At 43.5% G+C, this 15,594-nt stretch overlaps 1 protein-coding gene across 5 annotated transcripts in view; it reads right to left on the reverse strand.

The window, feature by feature from the left end:
- Positions 1–13,800, reverse strand: part of ATP2B4 (ATPase plasma membrane Ca2+ transporting 4) — a 245,815-nt gene extending 232,015 nt beyond the window's left edge. For all 5 annotated transcript variants that reach the window (XM_060231399.1, XM_060231401.1, XM_060231398.1 and 2 more), the window contains exon 1: positions 13,234–13,800. The gene's annotated coding sequence lies outside the window, so the exon portion shown is untranslated. The remainder of the gene's footprint in view (positions 1–13,233) is intronic.
- Between the last annotated feature and the right edge of the window lie 1,794 nt (positions 13,801–15,594).

The following is a 15,594-nucleotide window of genomic DNA, read 5'->3' on the forward strand; positions in this document are numbered from 1 at the left end:
CCCGGGAGACCGGGACGGTCTGGCCACCCTACACTTACCTCAGACACAGGCAGAAGCACACCTTGCAGCTGTCAAGCATGGCTAATTCTGATCAATAACTGATGGGTTTAGGGCCTGACTAGAAGCAGACCTGGGAAAGATCCCAGAGAACCAAATGTTGTTAGTTTATTATTCTTTCCTGGCTTTCCTCCCGCTTTATGACTGCTTAATTAGAGGGAACAAAGCAATCAGCACCTTCCCATGAATTCTCCTCCAGGAGGATGAGCCATCTGGGCATTGCAAGGTCGAATGCATACGCTAACGCCCTGGGAATGTATGTAGTTTTGATATTCTATGTGTGAACGCTCCCCTGCTTCCCCCTCCCGTTGGAATCCCTTTGAAGTGAGTCTTAAAAGTTGTGTATCAGTTTCATTCTTCTCAAGTAATGGCTCTGGCCAAAGTATCGGTCTATCAATAAACGTAGTCTTTGTATCATTGAACCCGCATGCTTGACAGCAGCCCTTGAGCCACTTATCAGTATACTATTAAAATATATTATGGCCTCTGAAACACCTTGGCATACAAGTACAACATACCCATCTCAGTTCCACAAACCAATTCTGCTACCCTGCCCATTCTCAATGGATTTGTGTAGAGACACCATGTTCTGGAAAGCTGCTTGCTCAGGAAGAGATTCTCCTTACTCTGAGTAAATAGGTGAGACTGGCCAAGTGCAACCCAGCAAGCAGATGCTATTTTCATCTCCACCCTATTATACCACATGATAGCAGGGATTAATCCTCAGAACAAATAAAGCTTTCCCTCCTTTCTGAAGTGCAGCAATTTGTTAAACACAGTGTGGTTGAGTACACAGCTGTAAAATACATAAATTTCTAATTAATGGCTTGTTATACTACAGTGTGCATATATCAAATGAAAAGCAATCCCTGCTTTGAAGAATTTACAATATACAGAGATAAAGGCTGAGATGGGCAAAAACAGAGTGCATCTTGAGACCCAGTGATAAAGTGATGTGACTTTACCATGTGCTGCAATAATTCAGTGTCACAGCTAGGGACCGCATGGAGAGTTCAAGACTTCAGGAATACAAGATTCTATTTGCTGGCCCACAAATTTCAATTACAGCATTAATGTGGTGACAGCTCACCTGGAAGACTGTGCCTTCATTCTTGAAGACACACTCAGGCTATATAAGGGTCTCACAACTTTGATCAATGACCTCCAATATGCCCATCTAATACATCAATCACAACTATGTTCAAGGCACTGTGCATCACTTATGTTCCTCCTGCAACTGTGATAGCTCACAAATATTTTTACTAGCCTATATGCCTAATATGCTAGTCATTTGTGGTACGTTATAGCAGTATTTAATAAAAACTAGTATTTATTAAGGATATCATTTTGAATTCAGCATATCTTTTTTTCTAGTGTACAGCTTCCCTAGCTTGCCCTTGCAAGTAATTCTTACTCACTCTAGATTACTAAACAAGTAATCTACCTAACAATCCTAAGAACCCTTTCTTGGAAACAAGACCCATTAAATAGACCAGGGGTGGCCAAAGTTGCTTAACATAAGAGCAAGACAGAATAAAAATCAGATGATTGACAGCTGTAAGATATGAATGTCAGAGGAGGGAGAGAAGGAGGGGGGTAAAGAAAGCAAATTAAATTCATACTCCAAGTTGCCAGCTGGCTTGACTTGGAGAAGTGATTTAAAGAGACAAATGCCTTATCCAAGGCAGCCAATAGGGTGGTGGGGGCTTCAAGAGCCACACAATATTTGTGGAATTTGGCCACCCCTGAAATAGACTTTAAAATGTTTGGTATCAGCTAACGTGAAAGATCAGATATATCTCAGTGCTACGTCCAGCGCTTTTTTTTTCCCCTGGGGGAACGTGGCAAAATGGAGTTCCAGAACCTCTTTGTGAAAACAAAATTCTCAAAATAATGTTTAAAAGTTCATGAGCAGCGCCTGTGTGTTTCTCCTTCATTTCCCTCTTGAAAGAGTTCCAGCATCTATTTTTCCAGGAAAAAAAAGCCCTGGCTACATGACTGCTTTTTGACATAGATTAATGTCTGTTGAGCATCAGAAGTACTTTATGCTTTTTAACCTCAAAAGAAGTCAGTATAATAGCCTTGCAATTGTTCTCTTTCACAGAATCAGCCTGATTCCCAATCTAATGTGGAAGCCCTCATAACGTGGAAAAGGCAATACAGATAAATTAGAAGGCTTGCACAATGTTACCAAACATACCACAAAAAGTGGGGGGATTGGAAAGCTGAAAACATTCACATTCTCATGGCCCTTACTTTGTACCAAAGTTACCCACTGATCTTCCAGATATTCCCTAGTCAATCAGCACTCCCTTTCTTGCCCATTTATAAAAACGGATTATATAGATGCCCACTGCTATGATACATTGTTTGTGCCAACCCAAGACAGTAACATCCTCGCCCAGAAAATGAAGCATCAATATTACTAATTATTCAAATAGTATTAATATCAATAACATTGTTATTAATAATTCTATCATTAATTATCAATATTATTATTACTAGTTCTGCAATCTTTTCTTCATTATGCCCATGAAAGATTAGACTGTACTGTTTCTGCCTCCACCTACAACACCTCTATGCTGCAGAAAAAAATAAGAAAAAATAGAAAGGATTATAAACCAATGGAAACTTTATTGTCCTTTAGCATAAAGCCAAAAGTAGCTAATTAAAACACCATCAAAGTCAGATGTTTTATTAGTTCAGCCTTAGCAGGGGATGCCAGAAAAGCCAACTCCCATGACCAGCTGGAACACAGCATCTCTACCAAATCAATACATCACCCGCAAAAAAGGTTTGCGCAAAAAAGGTTTGGGTGGCCAAATATGGCTGAGAGAGGACAGGGAAAAATGTCCAGCCTTACAAAAGATAACCCTTGTGAGATGCAGGGAGATAATCTCCCACTTTAAGGTTTATTCAAGTCTATTAGGAAGCATTAAGGATTAAACCATAAAAATGCAGATTATTCCACACATGTCCTCAGCCTTCTTCTGGGATGGTAACTCTTTGTCATTGTCAGGGAGAGAATACTTAATAAATCAAGGGCTTGAGCTAGTCTGGCAGTTCTTCCTGTTCCTAACAGTTCAACATTTCTTCAGTCCAATGCCAACAAGGTCTACTCTAACAACAGCAGATACCCAAAGCCTGACTTCTTGTACAGGTCTTCCTTTTTCTTAACATTACTGTCTGCAGCCAGTATGCTTCTCTGTGACAAATTCTGATTAGTCCCTGGAAAGGCTTTAATGTAAGGACCAGTTCAGGAATACTTTCTTCCCTACACAAGAAAACAAAACATGAAAAAGCCAGAATGCAAAGTCTACATGGCCTTTGCACTCAAACATGTTCTTCACAAGTGCTTCTTTAAAAAAAAAAGAAAAAAAAGCGTTACAGTGGAAGCAACCCAAAGACCACAGTCAGCCATACTGCAGATGTAATACATTCCTTTTCTTTTTCTCAATTTAAGCAACACAGCAGGCTGCCCTTTTACTGGGTTATTCTCACCTACATTCTGCTCCTCTGCTTTCAACAACATCCTCCCCAATTCAAGCACACAAACGCTATGCTATTAATCTTGGGGGGTATGAGGGAGAATATCACAACTAGGTTAATACATCACCCAAGAAGTTCTGTCACTCCAGAGCTCATAATGGCTAGCAACACGTGGTAAATTCCCACCACTGCAAACAATTGAGCAGAGAGCAAGGAGGAAAAGAACCCAATGATTTCAGCCTTAGACTTCAAGTTTATGGAACTCTGGTGCTTAAGAGATGATTTGCAAACATATTGATATTATGTCTTACAACAAAGACTGCTCAGCATTTGCTAATGGGGGGAAAGTCTAAGCACCTCCTCACTGTGAAATGAATGTTAGGTAACTAAAAAACTGAGCCACAACTGACTTTCCTCTCCTACCTTGCCAAGAAAGTTCTACCATCTACTTAAGAGATGACTGCATTTCAGTAGGCTTGCCAGAGAAATAGAAGTAATGTAAAGATAACATATTACTGTAACTCTCCAGAGGCGAATCATCCATTAAAGCTCCATCAAAACCAATCAAAGAAGTGATATATGGAAAGCTGGAGCATCTCAGCAGGCTGTGTCATGAGCTGGCAAACTCTGCTGAGAACCACTGAAGGGGGGGGGGGGGTGAATCTCACATTGCAGTGCTCCTGGACTAGAGGCCGAACAAACAGTGTGTAAGATCCATAACTGGCCCTGTTTTGTTTACACTGTAATTTAGCCACAGGGGGCTCTGACTTTGATCAGAGCTGTGACATTGGGGGGAAGGGATATTTAACCCAATCTAAACGGCTCCCTAAAGGAGACAATAGCCTTGAGGGGAAAACATGCAGCACTAATGCTCTAATCAACTCCAAAGATTGATACTACCACAGCAAGGCCACTCAAAGGTTATATACGGCAGCGGACCCCAACCTTTTTGGCACCAGGCACCGGTTTCATGGAAGACACTTTTTCCATGGATGAGGGGGGGATTTGTTTCAGAATGATGCAATTGTGCACTATTTCTATTATCAGAAATAAATTATAGAAATAAATATTTAAATAAATACTATTTATTTCTTACCTCCTGTGCAGCCCAGTTACAAACAGGCTACAGACCAGAACTGGTCTACAGTACGGGGGTTGGGGACCCCTGATTTATGGCACAGAAACCAGCAATGCAATCAGGAAGAGGTGCAATCAGGAAGAGATGTAAACAGAATTATACTTCAGTGGATTTACACCCTTCCTACTCTATTTAGGATTGCACCACAGGTCATCCACTGACCATCTTAAAAAAGGGCACCAATGAAGTGTCTACATCCACACATCTTCCACACCCAGTATTCAGTTGCTTTAAAGAGCAGCTGAAGGCTACAAGGAAGGCAACAATGTTGATGCATCCTATTTGATGAACACAGAATGCCACTGTAATTATAGTAAATGGCACTGTTAATCAACCCATTTTTCAGAATAGACTGAAAATGAAAGATGCTTAATCCCTTTGATTTTCAGCTACTTTACTAAACCCTGAAGTGACTCTTGTTTAGGATGGACTAATACCTGAAGCAATTATCCACTGCCCCAGAGTGCCATACAAACCGTAAAGTTACATCAGCACTGCAAGACTATTGTGTCTATAACATAGAACAGATACTGGAATGTGAAACAGTTAAGATAAAGGCAGTAGTTTTGATAATATGTCTTAATTCCGAGGTCTCCAGCACCATTGTACCCACTAACACTTTTTTTGGCACCTGCTTGGTGTTTTTAGAAAGCTGGCAGGGTCAGGTGGGGCTTTTATACAGCAAGGCTTTTTGATTGGCTGTGCAGATTTCTAAAAATGTTACTTTGGCAGAAGTTGCCACCACAGTACAAGGATTTTTACCATGTGACTGAAAGCAAGCTGGGGCAACCATTTTGTACCTACAAATGTAAATACAGCAGCCATTTTGTGGCAGCCATTTGTCAGCATGCAAATATGATGCAGCAGCCATTTTGTGACTGCCATCTGTCAGGATACCTAAAGTTGCCCTCTGCCTTAATTCAAGATCTAGTGTGGCCTGGTAATTAATGTGAAGGCCTTGGTACTGGAATCCCATCTCCCCTTTCAAATCGTAGCAGGTTCTCCTCACTAATCTTGAAGCCACTATCAACAAAAATGATGCTACTGTTGAACTAATTTAGAGAATCAATTTGAGGACAAACAGTAGCAACTGTAAATTACTTGGCATGTGAACAGCATGCTAGAAATAATAATGAAGTCTCCATTTGTTTAAATTTTGCAGGTATAAGATAAGGCCCCCCCCCCTTTTTAAATGTCCTTATTTTTTAATACTTAGCCTGCAATTTCTGTAGAACTGGGACTTGCACTTTGGAATTTGTCCAGGGCCAAAGAGTCAGTTAAGGTGCTGGTAGAATACAATCAACAATAAACAAGTGGAAGCCCTGACTAGAATAGCCCAGGCAAGCTCGATCTCATCAGATCTCAGAAGCTAAGCAGAGTTGACTCTGGCAAGTACCTGGATGGCAGACAGCATTGGAATACCAGAGCCAGAGGCAGGCTTTATTTAGCCACCTCTCTGAATATCCCCCAGGCCCCCAGTAAGGGTCAGTCACTGAGGTCCCATGACTTCCAAGTGCACACACACACTTGCACGCAGACACACACACATATACATACTACAAAAATATCAAACCCACACCACCAAAAACAGTAAATGTGGAAGATGCAGAGAGACTCTGTCTTCAAAGCCACGAAATTATGCATTTTATTGAAGTTAACACTATTGTCCCATCTGGGAGCCTAACTTAGCACAGAGAGCTCTATATTTCATTGTCAACCTCACACCGAAATGACCTCACAGTCATATGCAAGGCCCAGAAGCCAAGCAGGTACCAGTCTCTCTTCATCTATTTGCCACCACATTGGATGCTTTGCTAAAAAAATGATGTTTTGTTCAAGCAGCATTTAAGATGGCATTTAAGTATGGACAGCATTAAGTATGGACAGCCTTCCTCATATTTGCTAACCTCCCATATTTGCAAACTCCCCAAAATACACGATCACACTGTTCTGCGAAAGAAACAATCTGGGTCTTTTCAGTTCTAGAAAGAAGAATCCAGCTTTAGTTCAACAAAAAAAACCCTGTTGAAGAACTGTATTACAAAAGTGAGACTTTCACCTTGAAACAGTTCCAGATCCAGCACCATTCTTCAGTATGGACAAGCAAATATATGTTCCCCCATGGCTAAACCAAAGTTCAGGAATGTGGGTACCTTGTAAACAGACATTTGAGCATGTTGGATATGTCCATTTTATCCAATCAGTGCAACTCTTAGTTCAACTAAGAACCCATTCCAAAGCATTGGCACCACCACCAAAAAAAACCTCTGGGATGAGCAGCCACCGTTTATACTTCTCTACAGAGAGAGGCAGAAAGAAAAGTGAAAAGGTGAGCTAATGGCAAGAATTGCCTGATGTAGCGCACTGAACTGAAGGCTGAGCCAATGTAACTAATTTGTCAAGATTCAACACTGACAATAAAGATACAATTAAAATAAAGATAAAAGATCAATAAAGATAGTGGAACCCTAGGAAGGAAAAGATGCAGTAGCTTTCTCCTCAAAGAGTACTTCTGAATTAGATATAAAACCCTGACAAGATGAAGATAATGCTAGCTGGGAAGTCTAAAGTCCATAAGAACACTGTGCTTCTCACATTTGATCAGGTTCAGCTGATACTTGCTGACTCGGTTAAAAGAATAAAGATTACACTGGACCCAGCATTACTACTGGAGAAACAAATTAATGCAGTTGTAAAACAAATACTTTCTTCAGCTCTACCTTCGATTGACTAATCTGGCCACCTAGATCCAAGCCATGATAACATCAAGACTATAATGTGCCTTCTATAGGTCTTCTCTTAAAAACAAATTAGAAAGTCTGGTTAGTGTAGAGTGCTCCAGTTCAGTTATTACCAGGAGCTAGGTTGTGCATGCATATTACACTCCTCCTGCGGTCATTCACCTGGCTTCCCATTAGTTACCAGGCTCAATTCTAGGCACTAGCAATTATATACAAAGCTCTCCATGGCCTTGGACCTTCATATCTGCAGGACTGCTTCTCCTCCTATGCCCTTCCATCACAAATCCAGTCATCTGTAAAGGGCTTCTACAGGTGCCATCCTCTAAATAGGAAAGATCAACAACTGCCTGTATGCATGCATCATCTGTAGTTGACCCCATCCTACTGAATCACTTGCCTAAAGAAGTCAGGCAGGCTCTCACAGTTTTGGCTTTCTGCAAAACAGAACTGCCCAGGAGGGTATTTTTGTAGAGGAATAGAGCTGCACCATAACATAATGGTTCCAGAGAGACAGAGGGAATGGGACTGCTGACTATACTACTAATATGTATTGCCTTTGATTTTTATCCTGCTCTCACTGCATTGTACTCCTAATTACATAATACCACCTCTTGGATAGTTCAACATGTCATGTTTAATAGTTATGTCTTGTTTCACATTTCTGATCTTCTCATTCTATTACACTGTTTGTTAAAAGCCTACATTGCATTATGTAATCTGCCTTGAGTTTGAAGTGAGAAAGGTGGACTATAAATAACAAACATGACCAAATCAGATAGATCCAGGTGGGCAGCCATGTTGTTCTGAAGCAACAGGACAAAGCTGGAATCCAGTAGCACCTTTAAGACCAACTAAGTTTTATTCAGTGTAAGTTGTGTAGAATTTTTTTTTAACAAAATAAATAAGCTGAATAGAAGGCTACTGTTGAAACAGATAGAAAGAGGTTGGTTCATGGTTTAGGTTCTATTTAAAAATCAGTCAACAAAACAGAAAAAGTCTGAAAACTAAATTTGCTGTCACAGGATGTAGCAATGGTAATAGAAACAAACAGCTTTAGAAGGGGATTAGACAGATTCATAGAGGATCAGCCTATCAAAGTCTACTAGCCATGGCGACCAAAGGGAACCTCCATATTCAGAGGTAATGACTAAACCTCCAGAGGTAATGACTAAACCATATTCAGAGGTAATGACAGAGCCAGGAGACAACATGCCCTGTTGCTGGACCTCCAGAGGAACTGGTTGGCCACTGTGTGAGACAGGATGCTGGACTAGATGGGCCACTAGTCTGATCCAGTGGGGTTCTTATGTTCTCATAACCGCTAGCCAGGCAGAGAACTGGTTTCTCACAGTAACATTAGCAGCACAGAATTTATTACAGTTGCAAGCTGCAACTGTAGTACCAAAGAGGCCAAATTGCAGGCTGAAGCAATGCAGCAAGAAGGCCAAACTAAACGTCTGCAACCTGTTTATGGACCCTGCTCTCAAATGATAGCACAGCCACTGCTCTCCAAGCTTTGGGTTGGCCTACCTGTTCAAATACTTTAAATGTTGACTGGAGAGCTCTATCCAACAGATTTTTTTGGGGGGAGGGGGTGTTTATAAACTTTAAAATCATGAGAACTACCTGCCTTTGTAAATCCATGTTCAACATACCACTCCAGATTATTTATAGTCACAAATAATTCATTTCGCACATTTTGTTTTCTCCTTTTGTGTTGTGCAGAAGTTATCTTCGAGATTCCTTGTTGCGGCATTGCAGTTTCTTCCAGAAATACCCCTGAATTTATTTAACTGTACCCGAACATCCTGCATTAAATCTAGTATGGTGGCTACAGAGTTGAACAGGAATATGTAAACTCTGGGTTCAAATCCCTGCTCAGCTAAGAATCACAACAGCTAGCTTTAGGCAAGTTATATCTCAGCCTAAAAGCCCCCATGGATGTAATGTAATTCTAAAATACCACTCTAGGATTTAAGTAGCATAAATGATTTGGATGCAGAGTTTTGAAAACAGCACCCCCCTCTGAAAAAGATGGGGGTTGGAACCCTTGGCAGTTTCCACAAGGGAATTTCTCCCACATTGAATACAGCATGCCCCTGCATTTTTGGGAGTTTTTACACAATCTTGCATTCTAGAGCTGGAACAAATAAAAACCTAATTTATTCCAGCTTTAAAAATGAACTGCAGGGTGACTGCAGGCAGGGAGTCCATATGGATATTCCATTCACAACCAACCCAAGGAATGCTCTGATTTCAAAGTGAGGGAGCTCAGCTATGCATTCCCTTTCCCCTTTCCAGCCCTTTAGTGTGATACCTAGCTGTTTGTAGGCACAATCAGGGGAGATCTTGGCCTCTGTGTCCTGTTTGTTAATCCTCCAGGGCAACTGTGTGAGACAGAATGCTAGACCAAATGGACCACTCATCTGGTCCAGCAGGGCTCTTCTTATATTCCACATATGCAAACTTACTAAAAACATAGCAAAATCCTACTGGCAAGAAATCAACAAACCAAATCTTCATACCCATAACATCAAGATACTTCCAAGTCCTAAATGCAACGAAACTATTCAACTGTCCCAGTCTATCAGTTCTTACTTGGCTCTGTCAGTTTAATTCTTCAGGCTTTCCTCTTTGATCTGCACACCCCTATTCTGGCCTGTGATAGCTTTCCAGCCCTGCCCCACCCAGACTTTGCAAAAGATTAACAGGAGGGGCCATAACCTCAGTGACACACAATTCAGCTGCCTACTCTGTGTGTGAGCTCCTTATTCAATCCCTGGAAACTCCAGTTAAAAGCGCTCTCCTCTGGCAACAAGGCAAGGGAAGATCTCTGGGGAGTCACTATCACTCAAGGCCAACCTAACAACCATGGAAGAGACTTTGTATGAAGACAGCTCTGTACGCACACTTCTTACTACTTTCAGCTTTCTATCCTCCCAGTACAGGGAGTCCTATTGAAACTGCTTTATTTGAAGCAACAGTTAATGGTTAGCAGCACTAATAGCAGGCTAAATAGAGATCACTACAAACTCCTCTTCAGCACTTCAGAGAGGAAAGGTGTCTTTTATACCCCTATTACTGAATGAAATCATGTTGGGGAGATCCTCTCTTTTCTCTAGGCTTCATAAAGGCAGACATAGCTGAAATATGGGAAACCCAACATGCAGCCATATTGACCCATAGGCACTACAATTTAGAGTGTGTGCAGGGGGTGGGGAGAAAAAAAACGTTATGACTGCAGAAGCAAGTAGACATTTAAGAGAGAAGCAGGAAAGGTACCTTACCCACAGTGTCCCCTCCCCAGCAGCAACTGACTAGCAGATGGAAATTCCCCCAAATCAGGTTGTGCATTCTCCCAACCTGAGAGGATTGCCTTAAAGCTAAGGTGAGGGGGGAGAAGTGGGGGTGCTTCCATCTGCTGCAGATATACAGCCATTTGGCAGCCCTGATCACCAACAGTGTCAGACTGCAGGGGTTCTGCCCATCCTAAGGAGGGGCTCTCTGCTGGAGGATATACAAACAAAGCTCTGACTGGTGGGTGGAAAATAGCCTCTTGAGACACAGTTTGCACATCTTTGCTTTGGGGAAATTTCAAGATACCTCAAATTGTAGCTCGCTACTGCAGAGCCCTCCTCCTCTCATCAATATTTGAGAAAATGATGAAGTATGTTGGGGGGAAATAAAGCAAACCTTGACAGATAAATCAGCAAAAGAGTTATGTGGCTCCTTCACTTCTCTGGGCCCCATACAATCCATATGTAACAGAATCAAAATGTCAGGGACCAAATACTGACAATTCTCTTTTGCCTTCCTTATTTCCCTCTTCTGTCAAGACTGCTTACTTCTTCACAGGCAAAACAAGAGTGGTGTGGCAAGACATGATACTCACTCTGTTGCCTTCCAGTGGATACTATACTGGGATTATTAAAGGGGGGGGTCACTACTTCACAATGTGAAGTAGAAGGATGCTGACACAGTAGCAAGGTGGGAGAAACAGGAGACAGGGATGGGTGGTGTGGAGAAGAGATTCCACTCAGGGATGCACATTAGCAGCAGAACAAGTTACATAGACATGGCCTCTCTTCTACTTTTTTCTTCACACCTGCTTGAGGGTATATGGACACTGCCCCAGTTTGCTCCCAGTGCCCCAGACATGGCCACTTTTGCCCTTCTGAACCGAGAGTGTCTCGCCAGGATCTCATTCTACCACCTTTGGCCAACCGGCGCTATAAGGCGAGGAGTCTCACTCCCCATTCCCACCCCGGGTGAGAAGCCCCCTCCCTCGCTGGCCGATCGCTGCAGTTGCACAGCATTCCTCTGCACGCCCCGCTTCTCACGTTGCCCAACAGTGCAGAGCTTTTTTCCTTCCCTCTGTCTTCAGTCTAGGGCGTACCGCGAGCAAGGCCTCGGTGGGGAGGAGATGGGAGGGCGGGCAGGCGGGCTTACTTTCCCCATCCTGCCGCGCCCCTTGGAGGCGACCGATTAGCTGGCATGTCTCAAGCTTCCTCCCTCTTCTGCATCTGTCCGTCTGGCAGCCAACGGTTTATTTGTCAGCTCAAAAAAGGAGACCCTGCTGCGACAGGAGGTGGGGAGGGAGCGACTGAGCTTCCCCTTTTCAAATTTAACGTCGAAACGGTCCTGGGTGACACACAGACCCAGTATTGTGCTCCCGACCGGGAAATAATCAGGTTACTGTGCTAAAGCCCAAGAGGTTGGAGACAGCACGCTAAACACTCGAGCACACCCGCCCCTTTAAAAAAGAAAATAATCGGGCTGAACACCACACAGAGGCCCTAACTCGAAATGGGATCCGTGATGCGCTATGTGCTGTCCTTGAAACCGCGGTGCCCGCAAACAGCCCAATCAAGATGCACACGCCTTAGCCTTGCGCGCTTTACTACTTACTAGCCGGAGCAGCAGCTTTGGAGACTCCAGCCCTCCCCCCCCCCCCCACCACCCCGCCTAGCCACCTCCGTTCCGCTTTACAAATCCATCCCCACTCACTGGCAAGCCTACTCGCCTAGGAATTCGGCTCTCCTCCTCCAACCACCTTTGCTAATAGAGAAGTGTTGTAATATTGGGGTTGTAGTGCTAAAACGGCAATCCAGGAAGATAAACCTACAAGGACATGCTACACTCCCACCCAGTATTCTTTTATGTGACGAAAAGCAGGGGAGAAAAACATTTTAAAATCTAATCTCACATCATGGATAAGTTATAAACAATACCACAAAACCCCCACAAAACAGTCGCATTACTGTTGTAGACAACGTTACCAAAACAAAACCGGGAGGGGAGGGGAGAGGGAGGGAAAGCAGACATTCGACTACACAGCCCAGCCACCCAGTGTATACATTTCTCCTCTTAAGACAAACATTCTTTTTAAAAAAATCATTTCAACTGGACGCAGGGAACTCCCTGAATTTTCCACGGCTAATTATAGGTGTGTGGGGAGGGGAGAAAGCAAAAGCTCTGAAGCACTTCCCTTCTTAGAGCTGCTTTTTTGCGAGCAAAAGAGAAACCGGGCACAAAAATATCTTTCGGTCGCCCGGATTCAGAGACTCGTCTCCAGTTTACCCCACCCAAATCTGCCTTTTACTCAAGTTTGCTCTCATCAAATTAGCACAAGAAACAAGCACGGAAAATATGTCTGCAACATTTTTCCGTTCCCTGCTTATTCTTCAGCCGGGGGGGGGGAGGGGAGGGGAGTCCCACAGCGCCAGGCCCTGAGAAAGAGGTGTCCTGCCCTGGAAAGGAAGAACGGCGGCGAAGGGACATGTAATCACGATAGGAAAACCGGCTTACTTTTGCCTCTCCAGCGGGAGCTCGGAAGACACGATGGGTTCTTCCAGACTGACGGACTAACAGGACCACCAGCCCCGCCGCTCCAAGTTTGCGGCTTGAGTTTGGTTGGCGCTGCTCTCTCTGCGCAAAGCACAACGTGGAGAAAATCAAGCGAGCAAAGCAAGGGCTTTGCACTACGGAGGTAATTCATATACTGCGGCTGCTCTTGCTGCTTTTCCACCTCCTCCAGTAACCCAGTCTTCCACAGACTGGGAAAGCCCCCTGGACTTCCATGGGAGGGAGGAGGACTGGGAGGGAGGGAAGCCTCGGAGCTCCTAGATTTCTGATCCTGCACGCCCTTCGCTTTCGATCTCCCCGAAGTTTAGAACAAGCAGAGAGCGGGGGGGAAACCCAAAAAAAGATCGCTTATCCTGTACGATTCGGGGGTTTCTTAAAAACTCTGTGCAGCTAGAAAGTAATCATCTGCCGAAACGTGGGTCCTTCCGAGATTCGCCCCCCTTCTCCCGTACCACTTTTTTTCAAATCCAGTCTTTTACAAGTTGAGTCCCTCCTGCTCTGAGCAGCGAGAGCTTAAGAAAATGCTTGTCATGGCAACGCCACTGACTAGCCCTGCCAAACTCCCCCTCCCTCCTCCTGGAAAGGAGGAGGGACTCTCTTAAGGTGGTTTCGCATTTGACAGGCACAGTCCTGCCGACTTATTCTTTTTAAGGGGGAGTACGGGAGATGAAAGCTCGTCGAGATCACCGCAAGCGTTTGCTCTTGCACGACCCTCCCCTGCAAAAAACGGGAGGGGGAAAACTCGGCGGAAATCTATTGAGTCCTAGCGAGGAATGCGGCGCATGGGATGTAGGGGACGGCTTGCGTGGATGCTGCAGGCAATTATTAAACACCGATGCTTTGAAGAAAAAGAATGGGGAGTATCTGCTGATTTCTTTCCGCCCACCGCGTTACTGCCCACCAGGCCGCCGAACTTCAGAAATTCAGACGCCAAATGCATAGTAGGATAACAAAAAGAAGGAAAACAGTACCTCAACCATCTGCAGCATGTATACTTTGGATTACTAAAGAGCAACGTCTTGACTAACACTTTCCAACATTCAGCCTCTTTATTTCAAAACCCTCCCAGGAGTCAAAGGAGTGTTTTGTCCATATATAGGTGGAAAATTGGCATATAGTACACCAGTCTCTGCTTATTAGTTTACCCCTACCGCAGTGTCTCCCCATTAATTAATTGGATCAACTTTCTCCTGATTAATTAATTGGATTATTTATTTGTCAAATAGGATTGCTTTGAAATGTTTTGCAGCTGATTAATTTGGATTTATTTATAGTTGACTGATTATGCATTGATGAGTTAAGATATTATTGGTTCACTGGATTATTAGTTTTACTTTACCTTATTGTTAGTATTTATTAGTGGGGTGGATGACTGATAGTTGGTGGGTAGGAGTGGGCGGAGCGTGAGCTTTACTGTATAATTTAGTTTCTGCAGGTATTAGTGGGTGTTAGGTTTGTTTTATCTCCTCCTGCCATCATCAGATGCTTAGTAGCCCCTGCCTTGGGTCAATAATATCTGGTAGGGGATAGATCCAGATGGGTAGCCGTGTTGGTCTAAAGCAATAGAATACAGTTAGAGTCCAGTGGCACCTTTAAGACCAACAAAGTTTTATTCAAGGTATGAGCTTTCATGTGTAACAACCACACTTCTTCAGATAAAATCTTTGGATAAAATTAGATGGAAGAAAACCATTCAAACTTATAGACATGGTTGAAAAGCAAATTAGCACACAACATGATGACAACATTTCGAGACAAAACAGGAACAAGCCAAGTGTACAAAGTCAACAGCTGTATGGATCCATTAAGGGAGAACAAAGGTTGAAGCAAAATAGGAGATATATGTGTAAGAAAATATTTTCTCATTGTGGGAAGCTAACTGAGATTCCTTTATGGCACCCCATTCATCTCCCCTCAATTGTGAACGTAACAAACAGCATTTTTCCATTTTAGTTGGGGTGGAGTGTAATATACCATATTTTTCGGAACATTAGACGCATCTAGTTTTTAGAGGAGGAAAACAGGAAAAAAATTTTTGAAGCTGTGCACCCAGATCTGGGCACCTTCCCCCTCTCAATGCTGCCTCCGATCCCAGCCCTTACTAGAAGCAGCAGCTGAAGCCTGGCAGACAGGCACAGAGGAAGCCCCCCCCCTCTGCAAACCCAGCGCTTCGCGAAGTGCTGCGTTTGTGGAGGGGGCAGGCTTCCTCTTTGCCTGGCTTCAGCTTCTGCTGATAGCAAGGGCTGGGATCCGAGGCTTGGCTGCCTCCGAACCCAGCCCTTGCTATCAGCAGAAGCTGAAGCC

This window comes from Heteronotia binoei, chromosome 2, assembly GCF_032191835.1.
Source record: "Heteronotia binoei isolate CCM8104 ecotype False Entrance Well chromosome 2, APGP_CSIRO_Hbin_v1, whole genome shotgun sequence".
Taxonomy (NCBI): domain Eukaryota; kingdom Metazoa; phylum Chordata; class Lepidosauria; order Squamata; family Gekkonidae; genus Heteronotia; species Heteronotia binoei.